This window comes from Papio anubis, chromosome 6 (assembly GCF_008728515.1).
Source record: "Papio anubis isolate 15944 chromosome 6, Panubis1.0, whole genome shotgun sequence".
Classification (NCBI taxonomy): Eukaryota; Metazoa; Chordata; class Mammalia; order Primates; family Cercopithecidae; genus Papio; species Papio anubis.
Window position 1 is genome coordinate 11,473,023 of NC_044981.1, and position 15,038 is coordinate 11,488,060.

A 15,038-nucleotide genomic window follows, 5' to 3' on the forward strand; every position below is an offset into this window, starting at 1 on the left:
CCTGACAAACATTTCTCGCCTTGGCATTAGGATTTAAAATCTATCTTTACCTTGCTCCTCAGCTGCTGTTTTCCTTCATATAATGCTTCTGTAAGACTGAACTGTTTTCAAACATACCATACTCAATTCCTGCTGTCATGCCTCCAATTATCCAGCCCCACTTAGAGTTTCTTTTGCTCCATCACTGAACACCCCAATCCTACTTCCCATGGAAGGACTCTCCTTCATGAATCTAATTTCCCAACTCAAAAGTAATTTACTCTTCCTGTGAACTCTTACAGGATTTTAAGTAAAGCACTCTAATGTCATCTACTTCGTTTCTTCTAGAATTATAACTATCTATACATGTATTTTAGCCCTTTAATTAGTATGGGTTCTTCTGGAAGCTGATTCTGAGACAAGGATTCAAATCTGAGTAGTTTAGCTGAGAGGTGATCCCAGGAATCATCAGTAGGGGAGGGGGTTAGTAAAAGTGGGAGGCGAAGAAAATCAATTAAGGATGTATTATCAGTTCAGTTACTGATGTGGAGGACTAGACCTCAATCGCACTGGAGGACAGTGTTGAACACAGTTATCTATCCCAACCAAGGTCAGGGAGGCTAAAATGTTTATTCACCAATGCCTTGCCCATTATTTATTTGAAGGCTTCCAGGGAAAATCATTCTTGGATATTTCTATTCCTGCATTCAGCACAGGCACACTTGGCCAGTAAAGATAAACCCCTCCAGCAGAGAATTGCAGGTACTCACAGCAAGAAGCCTTTCTTGTGAACGGAGGATGGATGCGGAGCTGGTCCGAGCAGGCTGCCTACTGCATCTGCTATGACACTCAGCAAACTGGAAGGTAGGTCCTGGAGGGCTGAGGTCACATGAATCATAGATGTGCGTCTCCCTCAGTGACCTAACACAGGCAATCAGCCAAGAGTTGTTCAGTGAATGAATGCATTATCCCGAAGATATTAGGTACTGGAGAAGAATTCGTCACGGAACTCAGTAGTTTGGGCGGGTCAAGTCACTTGCTGTCAACTGAGATAATCTCTGACTAGACAGACCTATGCTTAGGGTTTTCTGTTGGCTTTGATGTTCAGTACTTATGGACTGAATGTTGTACAAGTGTGGGAATTCGTTCAACCAGACTGTAAAGGAGCTTTGAGATTATTTCAGAAGCAAAGGAGCTTATATCTAGAGAGGAATACTTGGGAACATTGACTGCAGCTTAGATGCCTGATGATGCCATTGTCATAGCCACCAAACGAACCAGGTTTTTTCATTTCAGCCAGGCTTTGATACTATCAGCCCTCTATCCCAGTCAGGAGAGGTGGGAGTGCAGTGTAAGACTTGGGAATCTAGGAAGAAAATGTGTGTATGTGTGTGTGTGTGTGTGTCTCTATGTGCATGCATAGTATATGTGTATATGAGTGTAGTGTATAAGCTATGTATGTGGTATGTGCATGTATGTGTATGTGTTTTTATGGTGCATGTGCTGTGTGCTGTGCATGTTGCATGTATCGTACATATGTGGTGTGTATATGTGTGTTTATGTGTGTGATGTGTACATAGTTGTGTGTGTGTGATGTATGTAGGTGTGTGTGGTATGCGTGCTGCATGTGTGTGTGATGTGTGGCAGGAGTCAGTATTGTATGTGTTGTGTGTTTGTATGGTGTGTAGTGTATGTGCTGTGTAGGTGGTTGTGTGTGGGGATATATGGTATGTGTATGTATATATAGGTTTGTGATCCATATTAGTAGGGTTGTGTATGTATGAATTGGCCAGTATTAGCCCAGTGTGTATATATATACTTGTGCGATGTGTGTAGGGTTTTGTGTGTGGTGTGTATATGTGTGTGTCTTTCTCTCCTCCAACTTACTGCTACATTAGGGTTGTATGTGTATGGTGTGTTAGGGTTGTGTGTGTATGGTGTGTGTGATTGTGTATGTGGTTGTGTGGTATATATGTGGTGAGTATATGTGTGTGATGTGTGTAGGGTGGTGTGTGTGTGGGTGATGTGTGGTATGTGTGGTATGTATGAATGTGGTGTACATGTGGTGTGTGTGTATGTAATGTGTATGGGGTTGTTTGTGTGTGTATGGTGTGGTGTGTATGTGGTTGTGTGTGGTGTATATGTGGTGTGTATGTGTGTGTGTGATGTGTACGGAGTTGTGTGTGTGGGTAATGTGTGTGTGGTGCATGTGGTATGTATGTGTGTGGTGCATATATGGTGTGTGTATATGTGATATGGGTAGGGTTGTGTGTGAGGGTGATGTGTGTGGTGTGTGTGGTATGTATGTGTGTGTGGTGTGTATGTGTGGTGTGTGGGGGTGATGTGTGTGGTAGTAATAGAGTAGAGTATGTAGGTATATGTAGGTGTATTATTCAGAGTGTATGTGATATGTGTAGGGTTGTGTGTGCGGAGGTGATGTGTGTGGTATGTATGTGTGGAGTGTGGTGTGTGTCATGGTGTGGTAATAGCATTATGTGATGTGATGTGTGTAGGGTTGTGTGTGTGTGGTGTGTGTGGTATGTGTGAGTGTGGTGCATATATGGTGTATGTGTGATGTGTGTAGAGTAGTGTGGGGGGGTGATGTGTGTGTGGTGTGTGTGGTATGTATGTGTGAGTGTGGTGCATATATGGTGTGTGTGTATGTGTAGGGTTGTGTAGTGCTGGGTGATGTGTGTGGTGTGTGGTATATATGTGTGAGCGTGGTGTGTATGTGGTGTTTTGTATGTGATGTGTGTGTGGGTTGTGTGTGTGGGGGTGATGTGTGTGTGGTGGTGTGTATTATGTATGTGTGAGGTGTGCTGTGTATATGGTGTGTGTGTGTGTATGTGATGTGTTTAGGGTTGTGTGTGTGGGGGATGTGTGTGGTGTGGTATATATGTGAGTGTGCTGTGTATGTGGTGTGTGTGTGAGATGTGTAGGGTTGCATGTGGAGGGTGATGTGTGTGTGGTGTGTGTGGTATGTTTGTGTGAGTGTGTGGTGTATGTGGAGTGTGTGTATGTGATATGTATTGGGTTGTGTGTGGTGTGTGCTGAGAGTCATTGAGGGTATGCATTGCAGTCCTCCAGGGCTGCAGAGGACCGACTGCCTGCCCGCACCATGTTGACCCTGATAGCAAGGCTGCTACAATATAGCCTTCCTCATGCCCATGGCCTACTTTGCTCCCAACTCTCACGGACAAGGAGCCACACATTAAAAGCCTATGTTAAGCAGTCATGTGTCCCAAGAGAAGGGAGACATTGCAGTAAGAAATTTTGGTGAATGATAGAATGCCAGATAAGATGAACCTGGGGTACAGGGTCCTGGTCACTAAGCTAATTCAGTTTCCAAGAAGGAACCTGGTTGGAGACTCAGGTAGAGGAGGAAGCTCAGAACAAGTCTCAAATTGGAGGACTAGACAGTGGTTCCAAGTAGAGTCCCTTGAGGCTGAATCACAGCCCACAGTGTATAATTTTTAGAACACTCATCTTCTAGTCCCAGCTTGACACTGACTTGGGGAAGTTACATAGCCTCTTTACATCTTTACATCTCACCAAAGATGGTGAAAGTCGCTGTTGTCAGGATTAGAGGATTGCTCTTATCAGAAATTCCCTGTGGAAAGCAACTATTATTATGGATGCAGGATCTCAATGGATACCTCGGGGATATCCCATCCCAGTTAAATCTGTAGTAAGGATATTTCAAGATGTAACATGGCAGCCAAGAATTGGGGTCATTGCACACTGTGAGTCATCAAACTGTGAGTTTCACACTAGATTTGTAGGTTTAGGTTTAAAGTTGCTTACGCAATCCCAGGTTGGTTTGGGAACTAGTGTGGGCTGAGCCTACTGGCGTGGGGAGCTGTAGCCACAGGTTTAGGGAGAGAAAGGCAGTGCAGAGAGAGATTATGTGGGTGTAGGATTGGGGCCTCATAAACATGTCTCAAAACATGGTGAAGTAAAACTGGGAATAGGGCAACACAAAGTATAGGAAGAGTGAAAATGGCCTCTCCAGAATAACTTGAGAGATACCGCGACCACATCATCTCCAAATACTTCTCCATCCCACACTGTAGAATTCCTGTCTGGAGGAAGAGAACATTTTCTACAGATGGTGACGATTAAAATGCATCTGTCACCAGAAGGCAGAGAGGCTTAGGGGGCTGGGGCGGGGGGGCGGGGGGAGCTGCAATCCTTCATTCTACTTCTTTTATCAGCACATTGTTCTTTAAAGATGTGGAGATGGTCCCTGTTGGGATAGCACATGAAACACACTGGTTTCCTGGCTGTAAATAAAACCACTGATGTTGTGTTTGACATAGCTGCTGTAGTACTTGGTCAGCAGTCCCATATGGTCTAGCAAACCTCTTAATTACAACTACAGAGGACAGATTCCTCTAGTAAACACCACCGTGTTTGGCTTTTCCTCCTCCTGCTGCTGTCAGAGCATTTGAACTTGTAAGCAACAGGGGAGAAATATCAAATGTATACTACCAGAGCTGAGCTTCTCACACCATTAGAGTTTGAAAGGGCCATTTGGGCAGGTTGCATGAAAAACTGGTAGACACATGCTCCACTTTACCAAACCACAGTGAAGCACAGTTTGGTTGCTGGTTTTTTTTGTTGTTGTTGTTGTGTGTGCGTGTTTTGGTTTTTTTGTTTGTTTGTTTGTTTTTTGTTTTTCTGAGACGGAGTCTTTCTCTGTCGCCCAGGCTGGAGTGCAATGGCGCAATCGGCTCACTGCAACCTCAGCCTCCTGGGTTCAAGTGGTTCTTCTGCCTCCGCTTCCTGAGTAGCTGAGACTACAGGCGCATGCCAGCACACCCAGCTCATTTTTGTATTTTTAGTAGAGACAGGGTTTCACCATATTGACCAGGCTGGTCTCGAGCACCTTACCTCAGGTGATCCACCAGCCTCGGCCTCCCAAAGTGCTGGGATTACAGGCATGAGCCACCATGGCCGGCCAGTTTGGTTACTGTTTTAAAGAGATGAGAGAAAGAATGTGAGCAAAGGGGCCAGGCAAGGAAAAGATGACTCCAGTAGCCTTGAGTAAACTCTCTGTATCCAGGTAGTCAATTTCTGATCCGCTTCATTAGCACCCATGAGTGATGGAATAATTTTGCAAGGCCTTGTTTGGCAAAAGTACAGGAAGAGTGCATAGCTCTATGAGTTGAATGGAAGTCTAGAGGTACAGAAAGGGGTGGAGTTGGCCTGCCTATGAGATCATTCTAACACTGGCATGTAGAGGGGGAGGGTGTGAATTATGCTAATTTGTTATAAAAAGGAGCAGAACCTTGGAGCCGGCTTCTGCTTTGAACATCCCTCCTGATCTCAGCAAGCTGCCTCCACCCAAGAAGGGCTGCCATGCTGGAAAACTCCATCCAGTGACTCCACCTCTTGGACACATGCCCATTTGAAAAAAGTACTACCCTGCTTAAAGATTCTAAATCTTGCCTTAATCCATTTCAGATTGAACTATTGCATAAAAGGTCCTGATTCAGAGTCTTTCACCTATGAAACCAAGATGCCGTGTGCCCATTGTAAATTCAGATGTGTCCAGTCACATGTTTAGTAGAGACATTTCAGGATGTAATTTGCATAGTCATCAAATTGTGAACTACACATCAGCTTTGTAGGTTTGGGTTTAAAGTTGCTTGAGTAATCCAAGGTCAGTTTGAGATCCAGCATGGGCTGAGCCTGCTAATGTGGGTGCATCTGGGGTGCAAGGGTAATAGGGTTGGCTTAGCTTACCATAGTATGTTATTTGCCCGAGGAGGGAATGACTTATTTTTTTTTTTTTTTGAGACAGAGTCTCGCTCCGTCGCCCAGGCTGGAGTGCAGTGGCCGGATCTCAGCTCACTGCAAGCTCCGCCTCCCGGGTTCATGCCGCCATTCTCCTGCCTCAGCCTCCCGAGTAGCTGGGACTACAGGCGCCCGCCACCTCGCCCGGCTAGTTTTTTGTATTTTTTAGTAGAGACGGGGTTTCACCGTGTTAACCAGGATGGTCTCGAACTCCTGACCTCGTGATCCGCCCGTCTCGGCCTCCCAAAGTGCTGGGATTACAGGCTTGAGCCACCGCGCCCGGCCTGGAGGGAATGACTTATGAGAAAGAAGTCATCCCCAGGTAGAGTATCCAGATCTGGGCCACACACCATGGTTTTTCATCATTCTTGGAGAGGCTGGGTGGGACGAATGGCTGCTCATACTGCTGTATGCCTGACCAGCCCCTCATAGACTTGATAAGGGACCCTAAGGAGATGATCCCCAAGAAGACAGCCTAGCAATGGAGGATAATAGTCACAGGGACAGAGGCTGCCTCCCTGCCTACCTCATCGCGCTCCAGCCCCTGCACTGACAGGCTACCAAGGGCATGGAATGAAGTCATGGCCATTTGTGGGAAGTGCTTAGTAGTGACCTGAAAATCCTGCTGTCAGTATCAGTGACCGGGGGACCCAGCCAAGTACCCTCTAAAGGGTTGCAGCAGGCTTGTCACCATTGCTACTGTGGATTCACAGGGCTGTTTTGAGGATCCAGGGGAACTTCTTGAGAGCATGTGCACAATTGTCCCTAGGAATTTCCAAAAGTAGCTGGGAGAGATTGGAGGTGTTCTGAGGCTCTCATGCTCTACAATTTGTGGTTAAGCCAAAGAAGACAGCCTTTGCCAGTACTAGTGTGTCAGAGAAAAATACGTTACATATACATTCTGTGAGCAGAAAGTGATGAGACAGGGCCATAGGGAATCAGTCTCATCCCTGACAGACACGCTACATAGGAACATGATTCTACTGACTTACCATATAATTGTATTTGGCTTTGTTTTGTGTTAGTCCCAGCATGAGATAGAGTTTGAGCTGATCACACCTTACTTTCTCCCTCAGTTCTTGTGGTTAATCAGCAAGGTAACAAGTCAGCTAGGGTTTGGGTGGAGTCAAAAGTTGTAGAAATACCCTCACAGAATCAGCTCTTCAGAGTTCAAGCTGCCTCCATCCTTTCCACCATTTGATTTATCCCCTACCAGGCTATGAAGCCTTGACTTTATAATATAAACCTCTAATCTGATAAGCGGATCACAAACCATCTTTATTCTCAAGACCACTGCTCTATTGCCCTAACCATCCCTGAGCCATCTCAGGGTAGAGGCATCAGCCTTCAGGAGTAACACAGACACTGGCAGATCATCATAATCAGCACGGGTGGCCAACCTGCTCAGGTTACAGTGAATGATGATGGATAAAGTCTGCTCTGAATTTCTCAGACGAGAGGGAGATACAATGTATTTGGTTCACCCAATTCATTTTAAGGGATCTGGTTCCCAGATTTTCTGCAATCGGAATCATGGCCCATTTTCACAGCCACTAGAGCATTAAATTCTGTGTATACAAAATAAAGGACTAGAAAACATGCAAACTTAAAAATGTTTAAGCTAAAATGATGGTACAGATGTTATCTGAGTCCTATAAATCAGTATTCAGAAATAACGTCTTACCGTCAGAAGCAAACAGCAAACAGACTTGCATTAGCTATGTGTCTAGATAATGGCTAAAATTAAGTACAGTGTTGTTTAGAAATCATAGGCTTGCAGATCTCTTCTCCTTTTCAGGGTTTAAAGAAAACACAGCTTTCTCTGTTGCATTTAACAAGAATGCAACAAAGGTAAAAAATAAAAAAAAATTTTAAAAAAAGGATTTTCTTTTTCTATGTGTGCACACCCTGCCTAGGGATGAGTTATTCATCAAAATAAGCTTTCTTGTGTTTTAGAAATTGAGAATTTAGAATACTGAGCATTCTCTAACACATCTCCCTAAACATGTTAGCATTTTGATTCTGAAGCCTTTTTTCCATTTTGTCAAGTTCACCCTCGGAAAGGGACAGTGAAAAATTAGGGGCTGGCTCCACCTGGTGCTTTGGTTAGAAAATTACACCTCCATGTATGAGGGCTGTCAATGGACAGTGTGCCCTCTAGCGCACGGAAACAGTAAACATGCTAGGTAAATACTACTTAAAAACACTAAAACTACCCCAAAAGAGTGACCAGTTAACTCACTTTCCATGCAGGGTGCTAAGGACTATGTTTGTATTGTTGTTTTAGTGTCTATTGCTATGGAACAAATCATTTTAAAATAGAGAAGCTTAAGACAACAAAATCATTGATCTCCCACGTTGTCTGTGGGCTAGGAATTCAGAAGCCGCTCTGTCGAGTGGTTCTGCCTGGAGGCTTCTTTCACAGGAGATTGCAGTCAGACAGTACTTGGGAGTTATTGTAAAGCCTCATTCGCTCCCATGTCTGGTGTCTGAGCTGATAAGACTGGACAGGCTGGGCGGGAGCCTCTCTCGGTCTCTATGTAGTCCCTCTCTAGGATTTCTCCAGCATTCACCAGACTGGTTTCATGTTGGCTCAGAACATCCAAGGTGGTGTCCCCAGAAAGAGAGCCAGGAGGAAGCTGTGTTGCTTTTTATGATCCAGCCTCAGAGGTCAGGAAGTGTCACTTCTGCTGTGTTCTGTTGATGGAGGTAGTTGCAAAGGTCTACCCAGGTTCAAGGGAAGGGAACATAGCCTCCACCCCTCAATACAGGAATGTCAGTGTCACGTGAGAAGAAGAGCATGTGGGATGGGATATATATTTGTGCATCATCTTTGTAAAAATACAGTCAACCGCAATTGTTTTATTTAATAATATCCTTCACCCTAAATGAAGTTGCTTCTATCATTATCCCAATTTTACATTTAAGTGAAAGCAGAAGGAAACATTAAAGATCTCCTTCTTACACCCTTTTAATGTCATACTACAGCATTGCCTAATAAGCCATCAAAAGTGTCATCTATACACGATTTTCAGTCTTGGCACTATTAAAATTTTGGTCTGGGTAATTCTTTGCTCTGGGGGCTGTTCTGGGCATAATAGCTCATTTAGCAGCATCTCTGGCCCCTGCCCACCAGATACCAGTAGCACTCCCTCATCCCTTTAGTTGTGATGATCACAAATGTCTCCAGACATTGTCAAATATCTCTGGAGCTGGGAGACGGCAAATGTTCCCCCAGTTGGGAAGTTTTACGGGAAGAAATTTACTTTGATTATTAGCTATTGATTAAGGTGAGACTCTTGTAAAGTTAATGTTAACTTGTGGAAGATCATTATGTTGCAGTTCATTTCTGTCCAGTAGAAAATATAAATCCTACAGATTATAGTTTTGTTGTTTCATAATTTACCAGTTTCAATCTAACTTGCAATCTTATTCCAGCATTCTTTTTGTTCATTAACTATATATAGTAATTTTTCTTCTCTTTCTTCATCCTGCTAGTTCCCTCATTGATGAATTAAATATACCTTTGTCACATGTGTGCACACACACACACACAAACACACACACATACCAGCTCCTTGGCAGAATGCAGAGTGAGAATTCTCTCCAATATGGGGATATGGAGCTATTATGATCTCCCTTCAAGAAAGAACTTGCAGATTAGTTGTGAGGGTGCAGTTAGGTGATAGCCTTGGTTGCAGTGCCTCTGGTTGTTTAGCCACAGCAGTTGAGTTGAGGCCATGCTTTTCCTAGGCAGACCTTCAACAACTAATGAGCACAGTGGGGGTGCCTGGGCCTGGCCCTTTCTGTTCATCATGGAACTTCTCCAACAGGCAGCCTTTGCTCTGGAGCTCCCTGTTGGGCTGGCTGAGACTTTTGCAGGGCAGCACTGCAGTTTGAAACTCTTCCTAACTAACCCTCCTTCTCCTTCCCCTTTCACAGGTGACAGCCCTGCATCACAGCCTGCATCTCCAGCCTTTTTGTGCTCCAGGCACAACTCAAAGCTGCCAATAATCATGTTGCCCAATTTGTGGGCTGGAACTGCAGCCTTAAGTGTGGCATGAGTTGCCTTCAGAACCCAAAGAGGCCTACCAGGCACTCTTTCTTTGAGGTATGAGATATAAGATGCAGCAATTTGTTGTTTGCTTTGGAGGGGATATTCCAGCATGAACTTAACCACTGGATTCCTTAAATCCTCATTCATCTTTTCACCTCTGGAGCATGAGTGTTTTACCAAGACCTCCGGCATACTAGCCACCTCTTGCTTCTTCTGGCCAATGAACATGATGTCACTGATGCAATGGATGGGTTTGATGTTCAGTGGGTTCAGGTGATCTAGATTATTTCAGACTATTATGGTGAAGGGCAGCTAAGATAGCCCTGAGGCAAAGCAATAAATGAATATTGGAGTCTGTCCCACGTGAATGTGAATTGTTCCTGATCTTTTTTTCTAATATGGATAGAAAAGGCACATTCACCAAATCGACAACCACATGCCACGGACCTGCGGCCTGATTAATGTGTTCTAGCTGTGATCCCACCTCTGGCACACCAGCCGCAATCCACCACCATGTGATTGAAACTGTAGTCATCTGTTGTCATTTTTCAGAGTCCATCCACTTCCTGCTGGGGGACACTAGCAATTAAAAAGAGATATGATAGAGATGACCAATCCCTATTTTGCATTTACCATGTTGCCTGGGAGACAGTTTCAGAGTTTCCATTTGGCCTCTCCCACTACGATAGCATTTCCTCACTGACCAAGGAACAAATGTAGGGTTTACTCCAACTGACAAGTACATTCATTCCAGTGATACATGGAGATGGAGAAATGATCCCTGGGTGAGTCTACAGGTTTTGTGGGCCCACTTTAGGCCAGACCCAGCTAGGACTCCATTCATTACTTGACTCTTACAAGCCCCCACTTCAACAAGGTGTCCGGGTGTCAAGGTCAACTCAGAACTTGTGTGCAATAGTCTAGACCTTCCCTTTCCCTGGCATACAGTCACCCAAGCAAATGGTCGTGGGTCCCTTTGGGGAAGGAGGGGACAAGTCATCTCGATATAAACTTGTTGCAGTGTTGCAGGGTACTCATTCTTAGGGGCCCGGCTGTCTTTTTAGTCAATGGATTTTGGACCTGAAAATTGGCTCAGTTCCTAGAATTGAGCAAAGTATCATGACTTTACTGGGGCAATTGCTGTCAGCCTCTTGCTCCTCCTTTCTTGCCTTTTCTGGTTGTAGATGTTAAGCATCAGCCTTGTTGGCCCTTATCTATTTTGGCTGTGGGAATGCCATGCTGTAGTATCCATCCCTCCGACTCCTTGACGGTCAAGCCCCCTTTGATGCCTCTGATCTTCCCGGTCGTTACAGTAATTGTGGACTCTGGGTTTCTAGTGGTTAAGCTTGGCCACTTGGTCTCTCATTTTGAGGCCTTACTCTCCTCATGAATATTAATTACCTATCTCTGTGACAGCAACCACTGAACGTAGGTGAGGCCTGATGTTTTGGTGAATGGGCCTTCCCATGGAACATACTCTCTGGTTAGTGTCCAGGTTTCACATAATATATCCATTCTAGCACATCTCACCTCTTTATGCTTTCCTCTAGCTTCTGCCAGGGAAACTCAGGCATTTGCACTGAGTCATTGGCTCGGGGAGCTGGCAGGAAGCGTGGCTTTAGCATAAAGGTGGCGGGGGATCACAAAGGACAGCAGTTGGGCCATAAGTCAGTTATGCTTCTGAAGCAGCAGACCAATATGGTGCATTTTCATGACTGCCACATATGGAAAAGCATGACATATATGATTTATTTTAAAAGAACCACCCTTGTGGAAACAACATTGGGCAAAATCAGTAAAATACTGACTTTATGCACACTGTCATTTTAATAAAAATAAAGAGAGATAACATTTATTGAGTATTCATGATATGCCAGGTACTCTATTAGACACATATTGTAACACTACCTCATTATGTTTATTATTATCAGTCTCATTTTACAAATCAGCAAGAGTAGTACAATGTAACTGAAGAAACTGCTCAAATTCACATAGTAAGTAAAGAGGAAGACATGGAACTGGAACCAGGTGACCAAATTCACAGCAGCAGATATTCTTTCATTTTTTATGTCAGTGTTGTCAACATAGAGATTTTGCACGTTTTATTGGATTTATAGCTAAATACTTCAGCTTTTGATGCTATTGTAGATGATACTGGTTTTAAAATTTCATTTTCTAATTACTTATTGCTAGTATATAGAAATATAATTGATTTTAGTATATTGACCTCTATCCTGAGATTTTGCTAAACCAAATTAAAATTTTTATAACATTTCCTACAGATTCTATGGGATTTTTCGGTATAGACAATGTCATTTGCAAGTAGAAGCAGTTCTATTTTTTTCTTCCCAATCTGTATGTCATTTTATTTCTTTTTCTTGCCTGATTTCACTAGCTAAGAACTCTAGTACAATACTGGTTAGGAGTGGTAAGGGGAGAGATCTTGCTGTTTAAAAATTTTAGGAAGAAAGCTTTCAATATCTGACTATTAAGTATAACAGTTTTAGGTTTGCTGTAGACACACTATACCTAATTGTGGAAATTTCCTTCTATTCTTAGACTGCTGAGCATTTTATTTTTTTAAAATCACACATGAATATTAAGTTTTGCCAAATACTTTTTTTATCGGCTATTGAGATAATCATATATTTTTCTCTCTTTACTTTGCTTGAATTACATGGATTGATTTTTCTAAAGTTGAAACAACCTTCTATTCCTAGGATAAACCACCCTTAGTCATCATATATTATGTTTCACATACTAAAGGATGAATTTTTTTAGAACTGATGGCCGGGCATGCTGGCTCACGCCTGTAATCCCAGCACTTTGGGAGTCTGAAGCGGGTGGATCACCTGAGGTCAGGAGTTTGAGACCAGCCTGACCAACATGGTAAAACCTCATCTCTACTAAAAATACAAACATTAGTCGGGTGTGGTGGTGTGTGCCTGTAATCCCAGCTACTCAGGAGGCTGAGGCAGGAGAATCGCTTGAACCTGGGAGGCAAAGGTTGCAGTGAGCCAAGATCGTGCCACTGCACTCCAGCCTGGGAGACAGAGCGAGACTCCATCACAGGAAAAAAAAAAAAAATTTTTTTTAAATTATGAAGTTATCTTCATGAGGGGTAAGTATCTATTTTTTTCTTATAGTATGTTTGTCTAACTTGTTATTAGAATAAAGCTAGCTTGATAAAGGACAAATAAATATTTCCTTCTCTTCTATTTTCTGGAAGAGTTTGTGTAGAATTTGTATTATTTCTTCCTTAATTGGGTAGAATTTATAGGTGATGCATTTGGACCTGGAGTTTTATTCATAAAATGATTTGTATTACAAATTCAATTTATTTACTAGATATAGGTCTAGATTATCTATTTCTTCTTGAAGAAAACTTGATAATTTGAATCTTCTCAGAAATATGTCTATTTCAGCATATGTTGGTATACTTAGAAGGGAAATATGTCTATTTCATCTAAGTTATTGAATGTATTTGCATAAAGTTGTTTGTAATACCTGCTGATCATGCTTTTAATGTCTTTGGGGTCAGTAATGACGTTCCTCTTTTATTTCTGATATTTGTTTACAATTTGTGTCTCCTCTTTTTATTCTAATCAGTCTGGCTAAAAGTTTATCTTTTTTGTTGTTCTTCTCAAACAAACAAACAAAAAAGCTTTGTTTTCATTGATTTTCTCTATTGTTTTTCCATTTTCTATTTTATTGATTTCTCTTCCTATGTTTATTATTTCCTTCCTTTTACTTACTGAGTTTTATTTAAGGTAGACATTGAAGTCATTGAAATGGCAGGGTTTTTTCCCAATATAGTTGTCTAACGCTGTAGAGTTCCTTCTAAGCACTGCTTTAGCCGCATCTCACAAATATTAATATGTTGCTTTTCATTTTAATTAAATTTAAAATATGTTCCTTTTTTTTTTTTTTTTTTTTTTTTTTTGACGAGGTCTCGCTTTGTTGCCCAGGCTGGAGTGCAGTGGCACGATCTTGGCTCACTGCAATCTCTGCCTCTGGGGTTCAAATGTTTCAAATGATTCTCCTGCCTCAGCCTCCCCAGTAGTTGGGATTATAGGCATGCACTACCATGGCCGGCTAATTTTTGTATTTTTTGTAGAGATGGGGTTTCGCCATGTTGGCCAGGCTGGTCTTGAACTCCTGACCTCAGGCCCGCCATAAGTCTCCCAAAGTGCTGCGATTACAGGCGTGAGCCACCGTGCCCGGCCCCAATTGTTATTGAAAATTGTGTAGCTTAAATTCCAAATCCTTGGGAATTTTTTCAGATATCTTTCTGTTATAGATTTCTAGTTTAATTCCTACTTTAAATCACAGAAGATACTTTGCATGTAATTCTATTTGAATTTATTGAGGTTTGTTTTATGGCCGGGAATATGGTCTTTCTTTGGTGAATGCTCCGTGTGCACTTGAAAATAATGTATATTCCACTGTTACTGGGTTGGATGTTCTATAAACGTTGATTAGGTCAAACCAGTTAATAATATTGTTCTTGCCTTGTATATCGTAACTGATTTTCCCTTTATTGTCTTATTGATTACTGAAAGAGGAGCATAGATGTCTTAAACTATAATGATTAATTTGTCTACTTCTTTTAGCTCCAGCAGTTTTTGCTTCATGTATTTTGAAGCTCTGTTGTTAACTGCATACACATTTATGCTTTTTATCTCTTCTTATATCTTGTTTTAAACTTACTCCTTTATTATTATTTAAGGTCCTTCTTTATCACTTTTAACATATTTTGCCTTTATATGTACAACGGGTTTGTTTTGTAGACAGCATACAAGAGTACCATGCTCTTTTTATTTTTTCTTTCAGGGAAAAGCAGTTACACAGTTCCCAACCAGCACAAATTCCACAGTCAGGTTTTCCACATGTGGGGAAATCACAGGGGTCAGCACACCCAACGTGCAATGGACAAACCTTGCACTGGGTAAACCACATTCATGGTCATGGAATCTCATTCACCAGATAAATATTGGTCTTGCTTTTCAAAAATCAATCTGATACTTTCTGCATTTTCATGGGAAATTTAATGTAATTATTGACATCAGTTAGATTTAAATCTGCCATCTTGCTATTTGTTTTATATGTATTCTATTTAGTTTTTGTTCCTTTTTTCCCTCTGTTCTGAATTGATGGAGTATTTTTATGATTCCATTTTACACCCACTATCGCCTTTTAAAAA

The 15,038-nt window shown here is 42.3% G+C and overlaps 1 long non-coding RNA gene and 1 other non-coding gene across 3 annotated transcripts in view; one reads left to right on the top strand and one right to left on the bottom strand.

Moving 5' to 3' along the window:
- LOC110743032 overlaps window positions 1-10,203 on the top strand; it is a 123,574-nt gene extending 113,371 nt beyond the window's left edge. For both annotated transcript variants that reach the window (XR_002521422.2, XR_004184195.1), the window contains 2 exons: window positions 691-843; window positions 9,721-10,203. This is a non-coding gene — a long non-coding RNA (uncharacterized LOC110743032). The remainder of the gene's footprint in view (window positions 1-690; window positions 844-9,720) is intronic.
- A 4,462-nt stretch (window positions 10,204-14,665) lies between these two features.
- Window positions 14,666-14,829, bottom strand: LOC116275625. Its single transcript, XR_004184727.1, has one exon. It is a non-coding gene; the product is annotated as a U1 spliceosomal RNA (small nuclear RNA).
- Between the last annotated feature and the right edge of the window lie 209 nt (window positions 14,830-15,038).